The sequence below is a fragment of the Rutidosis leptorrhynchoides genome, chromosome 2 (assembly GCF_046630445.1).
Source record: "Rutidosis leptorrhynchoides isolate AG116_Rl617_1_P2 chromosome 2, CSIRO_AGI_Rlap_v1, whole genome shotgun sequence".
Lineage (NCBI taxonomy): Eukaryota > Viridiplantae > Streptophyta > Magnoliopsida > Asterales > Asteraceae > Rutidosis > Rutidosis leptorrhynchoides.
Window position 1 is genome coordinate 611,091,561 of NC_092334.1, and position 16,047 is coordinate 611,107,607.

Here is a 16,047-nt window from a genome sequence, read left to right on the forward strand (position 1 = left end):
ATATAATTAATTATATATTATATTATATTCAAGTGCATAGTTGACTTGTAATTTTTGGTCCGTTGACTCATACGTTGTTACTCGACTTATGTCCCGGTTCCAGTTTCTCGAATGCATTTTCGTACGCTTAGAAAACTAGTACTTTTCATTAAGCGACGTGTACCTTTATCAAAAATTAAACTTAATCATTGATAAACTATGTCACTCGAAGTGTAGCTTTAATCAATTAAGTGTTTTGGTTATTTGCTTCTATAAATCATCGTCTCGTAGTATATACATATACATATATACATTCTCATTTTAAAATAGTGTTTTAATGTAGCAAATTTTTTTACTATAGCAAATAGTGATTTTCGAAAACACTGTATTTTTTCGGGTACTGTAGCAATTTGAAAATACTGTAGCAAATTAGTGTTTTACTGGTTCATCTTAAACGTTTTAGTTAACTTATCTAAATATCAATCGAATCAATAATCGAATGTTACTATCGTTTACTAAATAACTTGAAATCATATATATATATATATATGCACATTAAGTTATATATATATTGTTCGTGAATCTTCGAGAACAGTCAAAGAATAATTGATTACATGAATATAGTTCCAAAACTTTCGTGCTCAACATTACAGACTTTGCTTATCGTGTCGAAAACATTAAATCATTTAAAGATAAAGTTTAAATTTGGTCAAAAATTTTCGGGTTGTCACACTACTGCTCTTCCACTTCTTTCGTCTACACCCGCCACCTTCGCCTTTCTATCCAGAGCCTTGAAGATCTGGATTAAACTCCTATTGATTCTGATTTCCTTCAACTTTGTTAATAACCTATTTTCGTCGATGACGTCGCCGAATCTCACAAATGCAAAACGCATTCCATTTTTTAAGCGCTTTCTTACCATGAAAACATCCCTAACCGTACCATGTGACTTGAATAATCTCCCAAAATCCACCACTTTCCACTCTTCTGGAAAGTTGAAGAACATAAACGAACTCAATGGTTTCTTTGTTAGACGCGAGTCATTAGCCCTATACCTATCCCAATCTCTATTCGTGCCCGAAGATTTCCTTTTCCTCACGTCTCTCCATTGGAAGCCCTCACTTTCTCTCTCTAGATTCTCTCTCATCTTTGTGTACACAATTGAGTAATATTTCTTTAGCTGCGTTTACAACTTTTATTTTTGATTATTTAATTTGTAATTGTTTATGTACTTGAATATAGTAATGGTCATATGGAATTTATATCATACTATAAAAAATATATATAAATATAAGTTCTAGATTAAACCAAAATAACATTTTAAACTGAGTGTAAATTTGTAATTGTTTAAATTGGTCTAATCTTGGTTTCCTCGATGTTGCTTTTCGTTTCCTTTTTACTTTATGATTTTAGTAGTGTTGTTTGTTGATACTATATTGTTAATCGATAGATATAAACAAAGTTCTTAAAAGATAGGAACAATCTTCTTCGACACCTATTAATGTTGATGAAATGGATGATCTTCCGTTGAATCTGTATGCCAGACCAAGAATTTCGCCCCCGTCACTATAAATTTTTGGATCGGCCACTCGCCAAGTAAATTTAGGCCTACTACAAATGTTGCATAAAAGGGTAGGCCATGCATAATTGCACATGCCCATTAGCCAACCATAGGTGAGAATAGACATGAGAGATCTTAGCATGATCAAATAAATAAATCTCATGAGTAACTCATAGTATAAATGAATTAATATATTCCTGTTCATGAAGTTAATTCTATTTTCTTTCCTAACATTTCTGTTCCTTTAAAGTGCAACCACTCAATAACAACTTGAAACACATTGTCATTATGTGCACCAAAATATATCAAGGATAATAGAGCTTTGCATATAATAGCTCATTCCATGTATCCTGAAGCCCATGCAAACACCAATGTGTGCAATCTGCATAGCTTGTTGGGTTAGCTATTTGTTCTTGTGTCAACGGGCTCCATTGCTTCTTGTATATTGACGTGTGGGCGTCTTTTCTGTATAACGATAGTTGTGTTATGTATAGAAATGTCATCGGAAACTTTTGTTTCGCAAACACATCTCTAGTTACTTTCATAATGTTTTTATCACATTCTGATCCCCAGTAGTTTGGATCCTTAATCGGTTGCACTTGAGAGTAACAATTTCCATTTGGGTCGCTTCCCCAGTTAATACTGCTGAAAAAACATTACAATTTCCATTTGTTTACTAATAAAGTTTGCATCTTTGTGTTGTAAAAGAGAAAAGAAACTAACTTTTGATGAGATGGAGACATGCTGGTGAAAAAGACGCGTGTTTTTTCGGGATCCATATGCTTCTCTACCCATTTTGACATACTTTTGATTGCCATTCTATAAGTATCTTCTGTTGAAACTTCTACAATCTTTTTCACTGCATCATCAAACGATCCATGCCTGCATATTTCCGCCCATTTTGACATTTAATCGCTTGTAAACGCTAGCATAGTATTTTATATATTACTCCGTCTCTAATCATACTTAGGCACTTAGCTAAGAAATAAGGTGACTGGGTGTGAATTTAAAAAGGGGTCAAACTAAAAAAAACTTACAGAATCTTGAAGTCAACTCCAGTCATCCACCATAAATAGGTATTGAAAACTATAATATCAACCCTTCCCAGTGTTTCCCATGCTTGTTTATCGAACCTTTTTGTACAATTCTGTCAGAAATACGATGTACCACTGCATCATCGGAGTTTGATTCAAGTAAGAAAGGCGCCCAATAAAATTCAATGGTTGCATTGTAATCCTGCAATATAATAACAAAAGATTGTCATTACAAAACTAGCACAAAAGTTATGTTGAAAACTTCAGTCTCTTTAGTAAGCAAAAATTAGATTTAATTATGGTGCGTTAGATAATAATGGTTAAGCACTGAACGGTACAAGATACATATATGATATTCTCCTCGTATACATAGTGTGATCACTACTTTTGTAAGTACCAATTAAACTTTATATTTATAATTATGAAACGACACGAGCATAAAGAAATATGTAAATACAATTGGTAAAATTGTTATGTACCTTGGCGGTGAAGACAGTTAGTGAATCGAAAGTTTCCATGGACTTGGCTTGATCAGGAATGATTGAATGTAGGAGACATATCATTGATACAAATTGGCCTCGGTTTAATGAATCTCCAACATACATCATCCTCTTGTTTCTTAAAGTTTCCAACATTAATGATGCATTGAACCTGTGTCAACATCAATGTTTCCATCATAAACGATATGTTTTACGCATTTTTACAAGTAACAAGAAAGAAGAACCGAATGTTATATACGGAATAATTAGTTAAGTTGTTCAAATCCTCAGAGAGATCGGGCTAATTATTACTCGTATATTTTTTGTAAGGGGTTATCACCCTTTTACCCATTTTTCTTTTAACTTTTGACTCATAACTCAAAAAAAAAAAAAGTTTACATTTTGTCCGTGCAAGGCGCAACAAAGCAGGCATTGTGTCATTGCATCCTTGCGTGTCTTAATTACGCGCATCAGAGCTTCTACACGCAAGGCGCAATAACACACACCTCAATGGTGAGGTGGTGTGGATGATGGATTTGCGATGATGGTGGCGGTGATGGTGTTATTTGATGGATACTGATAAAAAAAAGTATGGTGGTGTGGATGATGGATTGATTTGAGTGATGAAAAATGAGCGTTGATATGTTGGTCGCCGGCAAACGGGCGTAAAATCTGTCAAGATCGAGTGTGTGTTTGAGAATGAAAAAGATGTAAGTTACTGAATGAGTTTTAACATAATTATACCAGGTCAAGGCACATGGTCACAAAGGCGCAAGACCCTTGCGCCTTGTCCTGGCAAATTGTTAAGGTTTTTCTTAAAGGTCATTAATAAAAAAATTTGTAAAAAATGGGTAAAAAGGTGATAACCCTTTTTTGTAACTACAATTATGTATATGCACATATAAGTATTCCAGTCCAAATGAAAGATTAGTATTGTTAAGCTTTTCAACACGACGTTTAGAAGCGCAAAGATACCTATGGAATGGAGACTCAGTGAGGTTATTCCCATTTACAAGAACAAGGGAGATGCGCAAATATGTAGTAATTACAGAGGCATAAAGTTACTTAGTCATACTATGAAGCTTTGGGAGAGAGTGATTGAGACGAGGCTCCTACGCAAGACAAAGGTTTCAGAGAACCAATTCGGTTTCATGCCAGGACGCTTGTCGATGGAGGCGATTCACATCGTTAGAAGCCTTATGGAGAAGTATAGGGAAAAACAAAAGAATCTACACATGGCGTTCTTAGACTTGGAAAAGGCTTATGACTGTGTCCCGCGCGAGCTGATTTGGGAGACTCTTAATGTTAGGGGTGTCCCAAGTAGATATATAAGAATTATTAGAGATATGTACGAGGGGTCGAAGACTCGTGTACGTACGACGGTAGGAAACACAGAGTTTTTCCCAGTAGAGGTAGGTTTACATCAGGGATCGGCCCTTATCCCATATCTTTTCGCTTTGATCTTAGACGAACTAACCCAAAGGATACAAGATAACATCCCATGGTGCTTAATATTTGCCGACAATATTATATTAGTTTCGAATTCCCAGGATGAGCTTAACAGAAGGCTAGAGCAATGGAGGATCGCCCTAGAATCAAATGGCTTACGGATTAGCAGACTTAAATCGGAGTATCTTAGATACGATTTTGGGACGAACGAAGAGGAACAAGAGGATATAGTGGATGTCCGAATTGGGGAGCAGATTTTACCGCCACAAGAGTCCTTTAGATATTTAGGCTTGATACTTCACAGAGTAGGAAGGATAGATGAGGATGTGACACATCGTATACGAGTAGGATGGTTGAAGTGGAGGGCAGTGAAAGGGGTGTTATGTGACAAGAAGGTACCCCATAAATTGAAAGGGAAATTCTTTAAGGTGGCAATCAGACCAGCCATGTTGTACGGCTCAGAGTGTTGGTCAATGACGAAATCCCAAGAGAGGAGGATGGAGGTGGCAGAAATGAGGATGCTTAGGTGGATGTGTGGTAAGACCATGCTAGATATGTTACCAAATGGAGTTTTTAGGGAGAAATTGGAAGTTGGGAACATAATCAACAAGATGAGGGAAGGACGACTAAGATGGTTTGGGCATGTTATGAGGCGCCCACTTTTAGCCCCAGTTAGGAGAGTCGAGACCCTCGTTATTGGGGGCGTAAGGAGAAGGGGTAGACCCAGACGTAGGTTGGAGGATAGATTGAAGCTTGACATGAAAGAGCTTCTACTGACGGAGGACATGACTTCTGATAGGAGCCTGTAGTATATATTTATTTTACCACCACTTATATAATTATATATATATATTATATAGCTTCACTATATATATATATATATATATATATATATATATATATATATATATATGTATATATATATTGTGACGATCGCTCCAAATCCATATGGACGAATACGTCATTCATCGATTTCATTGCGATGTATTTGACCTCTATATGATACGTTTTATAAACATTGCATTCTTTGGAAAAGGTATACCATAATGAATATTTAAATCCAAGGTTTTCGACATCTGATGATTTCTACATATAGACAATCACCGTAAATAATAGTTTACAATAATACTTCCGTTGACAATGCAGTCAAAATAGATACATGATGATGGTTTTGTGAATGTAACATTTTCTTGAATAAAGCATGTATGACTCCATGCACAAAGCTTGTCTAACATATAAGCAAACAGCGGAAGACTTCTAGGGAACCTGAGAATAAACATGCTAACAAGTGTCAACACAAAGGTTGGTGAGTTCATAGTTTTAATCTATCGTATAATATGTATATAAAGGTGGATCACAAGATTTCAGTTGTTTCATCCAGAAACGTTTATCAAAATATTCTACGAAATTGAGCACCCTGGTAACTAAACTTAACGTATATATAATTTGTACCCTTTGTATAATCATCTTAATAATACACGCAAACCAACGTGTACGCTTCTCAAATAGCATACGTCCGTTAAAAGGCTAGCGCTCTAGCTCGGACGGGGATATCAAGCCCTATGGATCCATATACTACTATTCGGGCCCACCAGTTCTTATAACCTGCAGTTACTAGTTACCAAAGCTAAGGGATTTTCGGTTCAAACTCGGTATAAAATTTAGTATGTACTTGTGTCCATTGTTTTTAAAATAAAGTGCATGTATTCTCAGCCCAAAAATATACATTGCAAAATCATTTAAAAAGAGAGCAAATGAAACTCACCTTAGCAGCACATAAAGTCGTTCACCGAAACGTGACCGAAACTCGGAATACCAATTAACCGTAGATCTCAACCTAGAGAACATATGTTGGTCAATAAATGTCTTATCAAGCTAGGTCTGGTCATAGTGTATCACAATCCTAATGCTCGAGATTGACATACAAAAGTTATCAAAAGTTATTTCAAAAAGTCAATCTGACTCAATACTATAGTTGAATGATCATGGCAATCGAAACATTTTAACATTTCACATAGTTTTCCAATTCTTGTAAAATTAGACTTGTAGTGACCCGAACTTTTCCATGTTTATATATATTAATTGAGATTGATATTTACATGATTAAATGTTTCCAACATGTTAAGCAATCAAACTTGTTAAGACTTGATTAATTGAAATATGTTTCATATAGACAATTGACCACCCAAGTTGACCGGTGATTCACGAACGTTAAAACTTGTAAAAAACTATACTATGACATATATATGGTTATATATATAGTTAACATGATTTTATTATAAGTATGTATCTCATTAGGTATTTTAACAATGAGTTATATACATAAAAATGAGACTATTAAATTAAGAAACTCGAAAACGATATATATAACGATTATCGTTATAACAACGTCTTACTAGGTACATATGAATCATATTAAGATATTGATACACTTGGTTAATTATGTTAAATGATAAGTAAATATATTATTAAGTGTATTAACAATGAAATACATATGTAAAAATAAGACTACTAACTTAATGATTTCGAAACGAGACATATATGTAACGATTATCGTTGTAACGACATTTAACTGTATATATATCATACTAAGATATATTATATATCATAATATCATGATAATATAACAATTTAACATCTCATTTGTTATAATAAATAATGGGTTAACAACATTCAATAAGATCGTTAACCTAAAGGTTTCAAAACAACATTTACATGTAACGACTAACGATGACTTAACGACTCAGTTAAAATGTATATACATGTAGTGTTTTAATATGTATTCATACACTTTTGAAATACTTTAATACACTTATCAAAATACTTCTACTTAACAAAAATGCTTACAATTACATCCTCGTTCAGTTTCATCAACAATTCTACTCGTATGCACCCGTATTCGTACTCGTACAATACACAGCTTTTAGATGTATGTACTATTGGTATATACACTCCAATGATCAGCTCTTAGTAGCCCATGTGAGTCACCTAACACATGTGGAAACCATCATTTGGCAACTAGCATGAAATATCTCATAAAATTACAAAAATATGAGTAATCATTCATGACTTATTTACATGAAAATAAAATTACATATCCTTTATATCTAATCCATACACCAACGAACAAAAACACCTACAAACACTTTCATTCTTCAATTTTCTTCATCTAATTGATCTCTCTCAAGTTCTATCTTCAAATTCTAAGTGTTCTTCATATATTCTACAAGTTCTAGTTACATAAAATCAAGAATACTTTCAAGTTTGCTAGCTCACTTCCAATCTTGTAAGGTGATCATCCAACCTCAAAAAATCTTTGTTTCTTACAGTAGGTTATCATTCTAATACAAGGTAATAATCATATTCAAACTTTGCTTCAATTTCTATAACTATAACAATCTTATTTCAAGTGATGATCTTACTTGAACTTGTTTTCGTGTCATGATTCTGCTTCAAGAACTTCGAGCCATCCAAGGATCCGTTGAAGCTAGATCCATTTTTCTCTTTTCCAGTAGGTTTATCCAAGGAACTTAAGGTAGTAATGATGTTCATAACATCATTCAATTCATACATATAAAGCTATCTTATTCGAAGGTTTAAACTTGTAATCACTAGAACATAGTTTAGTTAATTCTAAACTTGTTCGCAAACAAAAGTTAATCCTTATAACTTGACTTTTAAAATCAACTAAACACATGTTCTATATCTATATGATATGCTAACTTAATGATTTAAAACCTGGAAACACAAAAAATACCGTAAAACCGGATTTACGCCGTCGTAGTAACACCGCGGGCTGTTTTGGGTTAGTTAATTAAAAACTATGATAAACTTTGATTTAAAAGTTGTTATTCTGAGAAAATTATTTTTATTATGAACATGAAACTATATCCAAAAATTATGGTTAAACTCAAAGTGGAAGTATGTTTTCTAAAATGGTCATCTAGACGTCGTTCTTTCGACTGAAATGACTACCTTTACAAAAACGACTTGTAACTTATTTTTCCGACTATAAACCAATACTTTTTCTGTTTAGATTCATAAAATAGAGTTCAATATGAAACCATAGCAATTTGATTCACTCAAAACGGATTTAAAATGAAGAAGTTATGGGTAAAACAAGATTGGATAATTTTTCTCATTTTAGCTACGTGAAAATTGGTAACAAATCTATTCCAACTATAACTTAATCAGCTTGTATTGTATATTATGTAATCTTGAGATACCATAGACACGTATACAATGTTTCGACCTATCATGTCGACACATCTATATATATTTCGGAACAACCATAGACACTCTATATGTGAATGTTGGAGTTAGCTATACAGGGTTGAGGTTGATTCCAAAATATATATAGTTTGAGTTGTGATTGATAATGCTAAAAACGAACATATATTTCATAGTATTATTCCTCAAGAAAGACAAGCTTTTAGTTGCAATTGTTCTATTTAAAAGTGATATTCGTTTAAATAATAAAAGGTGAAGACAAAAGACAGATTCGACGAATTGAAGACGCAAACGATCAAAAAGCTCAAAAGTACAAAAGACAATCAAAGAGTTCCAATTATTGATAAGAAACGTCTCGAAATTACAAGAGTACAAGATTCAAAACGCAAAGTACAAGATATTAAATTGTACGCAAGGACGTTCGAAAATCCGGAACCGGGACCAGAGTCAACTCTCAACGCTCGACGCAACGGACTAAAAATTACAAGTCAACTATGCACATAAATATAATATAATATTTAAATAATTCTTATAATTATTTATATATTATAATAAATAATAAAAACCGTCGGCAAGAAAGACTCCAAACCAGAGTGAGCTGTAATTGCAAACTCCGCGACTCGCGGAGTTTGAAGGCAAAAATGCCGCGAGTCGCGGAGCCCCAAATTCAGAAAACCCCCTATAAAGCTCGCGCATTCTGATCGTAAAATATCATCTTTTTCTTCTTCTCTTATAATACTACATAAAAATTTATTTTTAATTTTAATTTTAATTATAATTCTAATAATAAGGGTATGTTAGCAAATGTTGTAAGGGTGTAAGTCGAAATTCTGTCCGTGTAACGCTACGCTATTTTTAATCATTGTAAGTTATGTTCAACCTTTTTATATTAATGTCTCGTAGCTAAGTTATTATTATGCTTATTTAATCCGATGTAATCATGATGTTGGGCTAATTACTAAAATTGGGTAATTGGGCTTTGTATCATAATTGGGGTTTGGACAAAAGAACGACACTTGTGGAAATTAGACTATGGGCTATTAATGGGCTTTATATTTGTTTAACTAAATGATAGTTTGTTAATGTTAATATAAAGATTTACAATTGGGCGTCCCTATAAATTACCATATACACTCAATCGGACACGATGGGCGGGATATTTATATGTACGAATAATCGTTCATTTAACCGGACACGGGAATGGATTAATAGCCACTAGAATAATTAAAACAGGGGTGAAATTATGTACAAAGGACACTTGGTATAATTGATAACAAAATATTAAAACCTTGGGTTACACTCAGTCGACAACCTGGTGTAATTATTAAACAAAGTATTAAAATCTTGTTACAGTTTAAATCCCCAATTAGTTGGAATATTTAACTTCGGGTATAAGGATAATTTAACGAGGACACTCGCACTTTATATTTATGACTGATGGACTGTTATGGACAAAAACCAGACGGACATATTAAATAATCCAGGACAAAGGACAATTAACCCATGGGCATAAAACTAAAATCAACACGTCAAACATCATGATTACGGAAGTTTAAATAAGCATAATTCTTTTATTTCATATTTAATTTCCTTTATTTTATATTTAATTGCACTTCTAATTATCGCACTTTTATTTATTGTTATTTAATCGCACTTTTAATTATCGTACTTTTTAATTATCGCAATTTTATTTTATCGCACTTTTATTTATTGCAATTTCATTATCGTTATTTATTTTACGCTTTAAATTAAGTCTTTTATTTATTTAATATTTTACATTAGGTTTTAACTGCGACTAAAGTTTTAAAATTGACAAACCGGTCATTAAACGGTAAAAACCCCCCTTTATAATAATAATAATATTACTTATATATATATTTGTATTTTTATAAAAGTAAACTAATATAGCGTTAAGCTTTGTTTAAAAAGATTCCCTGTGGAACGAACCGGACTTACTAAAAACTACACTACTGTACGATTAGGTACACTGCCTCTAAGTGTTGTAGCAAGGTTTAAGTATATCCATTCTATAAATAAATAAATATCTTGTGTAAAATTGTATCGTATTTAATAGTATTTCCTGCAAAAATTTAATAGTATTTTATACCCCTTAGCTTTGACATCAAGTATTTTTGGCGCCGCTGCCGGGGACAGTCTTAAAGGCCGGAAGCGCAACGCTATATATATATAAAAAAAAAGATTTTTAGTTTACTTTTATTAAAATTCGTTTTTATAAAAGTATTTTTAAATATTCGAAAATATAAAAAGAAAAACAAAAAAAAATATAAGTATTTTTAAGATTTTGTTAAATATTTAAGTTTTATAAAGTTTCTTTATTTTTTATATAAGTTTTATTTAAGTATTTTTTTTTTATTTAAAAACATAGAAAAAAATATATATATATATAAATCTAGTTTTAAGATTTTTATTTATAAAATTATAAAATATTTCTATTTTAGTTTTTAGATATAAGTTTTTATTATATAAATACTTTTATTAAAATAGAAAATTAAAAACAGAAATTAAAAAAAATATAAAAAAAATAATAAAGAAAAACGCGTCGAATTTAAATAACCTGTCAGTTGAAAACTGGAACCCCGCGACTCGCGGGGTTTGATGCTTTAAATACCGCGACTCGCGGAGGGGACCTGACACACGACAGAAGCCCTAATCCTGCATTTATTACGGAGTAGTATTAATTATTATTAATTAAATTGTATTAGGGTTAAATAATTAATTAATTTAGTAGTTAATTTAAGTTTTAATTAATTTGTATTATTTAGTTTAATTAGTTTAATTAAATTATAAAATTAGTAGTTTTAATAAATAAATAATATAAAAATAATATTTTTAAAAAAATTGTACTTTTTACAACTTTTTGTATATTTTTATATTTTGTCCCTTTTTAATTGTTTTAGCGTAATATTTGTATTTTTAGCTCATATTTAGTTTTAAACTTAGATTTTGCCATAGTTATTTTTACTTCTAGATTTTTAGGCTTTGCCGTAGAATTCCTTAAGTGCTTTTTCTTTAGACTAAGATTTAGGTACTTTAGAATTTTGAGACGCCTTTTTAAGTTTTAGTTTTTTTTTAAGTTATTTCCATTTGGAATATAGTTTTTCCTATAAGCTTTAATATTTTTAGACACCTTTTAATATGTACCAATTATCATTCCAATTAGTAATTTCAATTTGCCATTATAATTTTAAGTTAGTTGTAGTAATAAGGTTAGGTTAGTCAAGTATTTTTAAGTTTTATAAGTTCCTTTTATTTTTCCGTCACCTTTTATTTTTCAACCATTTTTCTTTTTCGACATTTTTCCGACGAACTCTTTTTCTTTCTTATTTCTCGCTTTTCTAGTTTTAGGACATAGATTTTTATTCTACTTCTTATCTAAATTTCTTAAAATTACGAAAATTTATTTTAAGTGGTTAAATTGATAGACATCAAAATTTTCTGGTTCGTAGTAATAGTTGGATTTGTACGTGGACTGGGTTATTGGAGCCAAACAGTCCTCAATTATATTGAGACCAAACGAATCTTGCCCCTCTGCTGCATCTTTTGGCTATTCGAAACGTGGGCAAAATCAGAAAAGTCTATTAATTGGATAACTTATTATAATTTTTCTTTCCTTTTAAAAACTAATAGGATATTCAGTGAATGCACCGAGCAAGACGTTCACCACCTTTTGTACGTTCACCACCTGTAACTAGATCAAGACATTTAGCAAATATAACCGCCGTTGATTTTTCTTTAGAATCGTCATCCAGTCGACCAAGTACTTCAGTTCAAATTTCCGATAATCCATTTTTTGAACCCGACCTCACAATTGAGAATCCGGAGAATATTCAGGAACGTTTCGTAGATCCTGAACCACTAAACTTTCCTCCGGAACCACCAATCATTCAAACAGAGATTGTTGAGGAACGAACCATTAAATCAGAATCCTCTAGTGATTCCGATTCAACAAATTCAATTATGGAGAATCTGGAACCTTTAAGTATGGAAGACCGAATGAGAGCTAAACGCACTGGCCAAGGTCACGCAATTACTCATCCAGACATTATTGCGCCAGATTATGAAATCAAAGGACAAATTCTACACATGGTGACTAATCAATGCCAATTTAGTGGTGCGCCGAAGGAAGATCCAAATGAACATCTACGTACCTTTAATAGGATCTGCACACTATTTAAAATCCGAGAAGTGGAGGATGAACAGATATATCTCATGTTATTTCCCTGGACTTTAAAGGGAGAAGCCAAAGATTGGTTGGAATCGTTACCTGAAGGGGCGATTGATACATGGGATGTTTTAGTTGACAAATTTCTTAAACAATTCTTTCCTGCATCTAAAGCCGTAAGACTTCAAGCAGAAATTGTTACGTTTACACAGAAACCAAATGAAACTCTATATGAGGCATGGACAAGATATGGAAAGTTGTTAAGAGGATGTCCGCAACATGGTTTAGACACCTGTCAAATAGTACAAATATTCTACCAAGGATGCGACATCACTACAAGAAAAGACATAGATATAGCAGCTGGTAGTTCTATTATGAAGAAAACCGAAACTGATGCTTACAAAATTATTGATAATACTGCTTCCCACTCACATGAGTGGCACCAAGAAAAAGATATCATTAGATCATCTAAAGCAGCTAGAGCAGATTCTAGCCATGACTTAGATTCCATTTCCGTAAAGATAGATGCTGTGGAGAGACGAATGGAAAAGATGACTAAAGATATTCACTCAATACGAATTAGTTGTGAGCAGTGTGGAGGACCACATTTGACAAAGGATTGTCTCAGTATTGAATTAACAATGGAACAAAGAGAGAATATTTCATACATAAACCAAAGGCCTGGAAATAATTATCAGAATAATTATCAACCGCCAAGACCGATTTACAATCAAAACCAGAATTATAACCGAAATATTCCATACAACATCCAACAAGGTCCTAGCAATCAACAAGTATCCAATAATAATTACAATCAGCAAAGATCGAATTTTCAAAACAAACCACCACAACAAACCGATGATAAAAAGCCGAATTTAGAAGATATGATGACGAAGCTAGTTGAAACTCAAACGCAGTTTTTCACATCTCAAAAACAAACCAATGAACAAAATGCTCAAGCATTTAGAAATCAACAAGCTTCTATTCAAAATCTGGAACAAGAAGTAAGTAACCTAGCAAGGTTAATAGGTGAAAGAAAACCGGGAAGTCTACCTAGTGATACAAATGCTAACCCCCGGAATGAAACAGCTAAAGCTATTACCACAAGAAGTGGTACAACACTTAAACCACCAGAAATACCTGTAACTTCTGATGAAACTATTCCTACTCCACAAGAACCACAACCTGATCAAGATAAGGAAAAAGAACCGGTAGTTGAAAAGGTTAATGAAGATAACAAAATTAAGGATAAACCTTATGTTAAACCATACCAACCACCACTTCCTTATCCGAGTAAAATGAAGAAAGAGAAACTTGAAGCCGAGCAATCCAAATTCTTGGATATGTTTAAACAGATAAATGTAAATCTTCCTTTCATTGATGTGATTTCAGGAATGCCTAGATATGCTAAATTCTTGAAAGATCTAATTTCAAATAGAAAGAAAATGGAAGAACTCTCGGCTGTTACTATGAATGCTAATTGTTCAGCAGTGCAATAGAAGCATTGGCAGACTTAGGTGCTAGTATAAATCTAATGCCGTGTTCACTATATGCTAAACTAGACCTTGGAGAATTGAAACCAACAAGAATAAGCATACAACTAGCCGATAGATCAATAAAATATCCTAGAGGGATAATGGAGAACATGCTAGTTAAAGTTGGTACTTTAGTATTTCCAGTAGATTTTGTTGTTTTGAACATGGAAGAAGATTCTCAAGTTCCTCTCATATTAGGAAGACCATTCTTAAACACGGCTAAAGCAATGATAGACGTGTTCGGTAAGAAATTGACCCTAAGTATAGAGGATGAGAGTGTTACCTTTTCAGTTGATAGAGCAATGCAACAACCACAATCTGCAGATGATACATGTTATTATATTCAAACTATAGATGCACATGCAGAATTATTAGAAGAATTTTCAGAATTACAAGGAACAGGAGAATGTTCTTTAGGAGAAGGTAATGAACCAATTGATGAAGCTGAAATGTTAGCTACACTTATAGCTAATGGATATGAACCAACAACAGAAGAAATTCAAATGCTAAAAGAAGAAGACAGATATCGATACAAATCATCGATAGAAGAACCTCCGAAATTAGAGTTAAAGCCACTTCCAAACCATTTGGAATACGCTTATTTACATGGTGAATCTGAATTACCTGTAATAATATCGTCTTCTCTTACTGAAAATGAGAAATCACAACTCATTTCTATGTTGAAAGCTCATAAACCAGCCATTGCATGGAAGATTCATGATATTAAAGGAATAAGTCCTTCGTATTGCACACATAAAATCCTTATGGAAGAAGGTCATAAAACATATGTGCAACGCCAACGAAGACTAAATCCTAATATGCAAGATGTAGTTAAGAAAGAGATTATTAAACTGCTAGATGCAGGTTTGATATATCCAATTTCTGATAGTCCATGGGTAAGCCCAGTTCAATGCGTGCCTAAGAAGGGTGGCATGACTGTCATTACAAATGAAAAAAATGAGCTTATTCCTACTAGGACTGTAACAGGATGGCGTGTATGTATTGATTATAGAAAATTAAATGACGCCACCAGAAAAGATCACTTTCCCTTACCTTTCATAGATCAAATGTTGGAAAAATTAGCCGGAAATAGTTACTATTGTTTTCTAGATGGATTTTCCGGATATTTTCAAATTCCAATAGCACCCGAAGATCAAGAGAAAACCACATTCACGTGCCCTTATGGTACTTTTGCTTACAAACGCATGCCATTTGGACTTTGCAACGCCCCTGCAACCTTTCAAAGGTGTATGATGGCGATTTTTCACGGCATGATAGAAGAATGCATGGAAGTATTCATGGATGACTTTTCAGTCTTCGGTGATACATTTAAATCATGTCTAGTTAATCTGGAACGAATGCTAATTAGATGCGAAAAATCAAATCTAGTACTTAATTGGGAGAAATGCCATTTCATGGTTAAAGAAGGCATCGTTCTTGGACATAAAATTTCAAAAGAAGGAATTGAAGTGGATAGAGCTAAAGTAGATGTAATTGCTAAACTTCCACATCCCACCAATGTTAGAGGAGTTAGGAGTTTTCTAGGGCATGCCGGTTTTTACCGACGTTTCATAAAAGATTTTTCTAAAATTGCCAC

General features: G+C 32.9%; 1 pseudogene; it reads right to left on the bottom strand.

Moving 5' to 3' along the window:
- Window positions 1-1,845: 1,845 nt before the first annotated feature.
- The window catches only part of LOC139893483 (protein trichome birefringence-like 33), a 222,947-nt pseudogene continuing 208,745 nt past the window's right edge, over window positions 1,846-16,047 (bottom strand).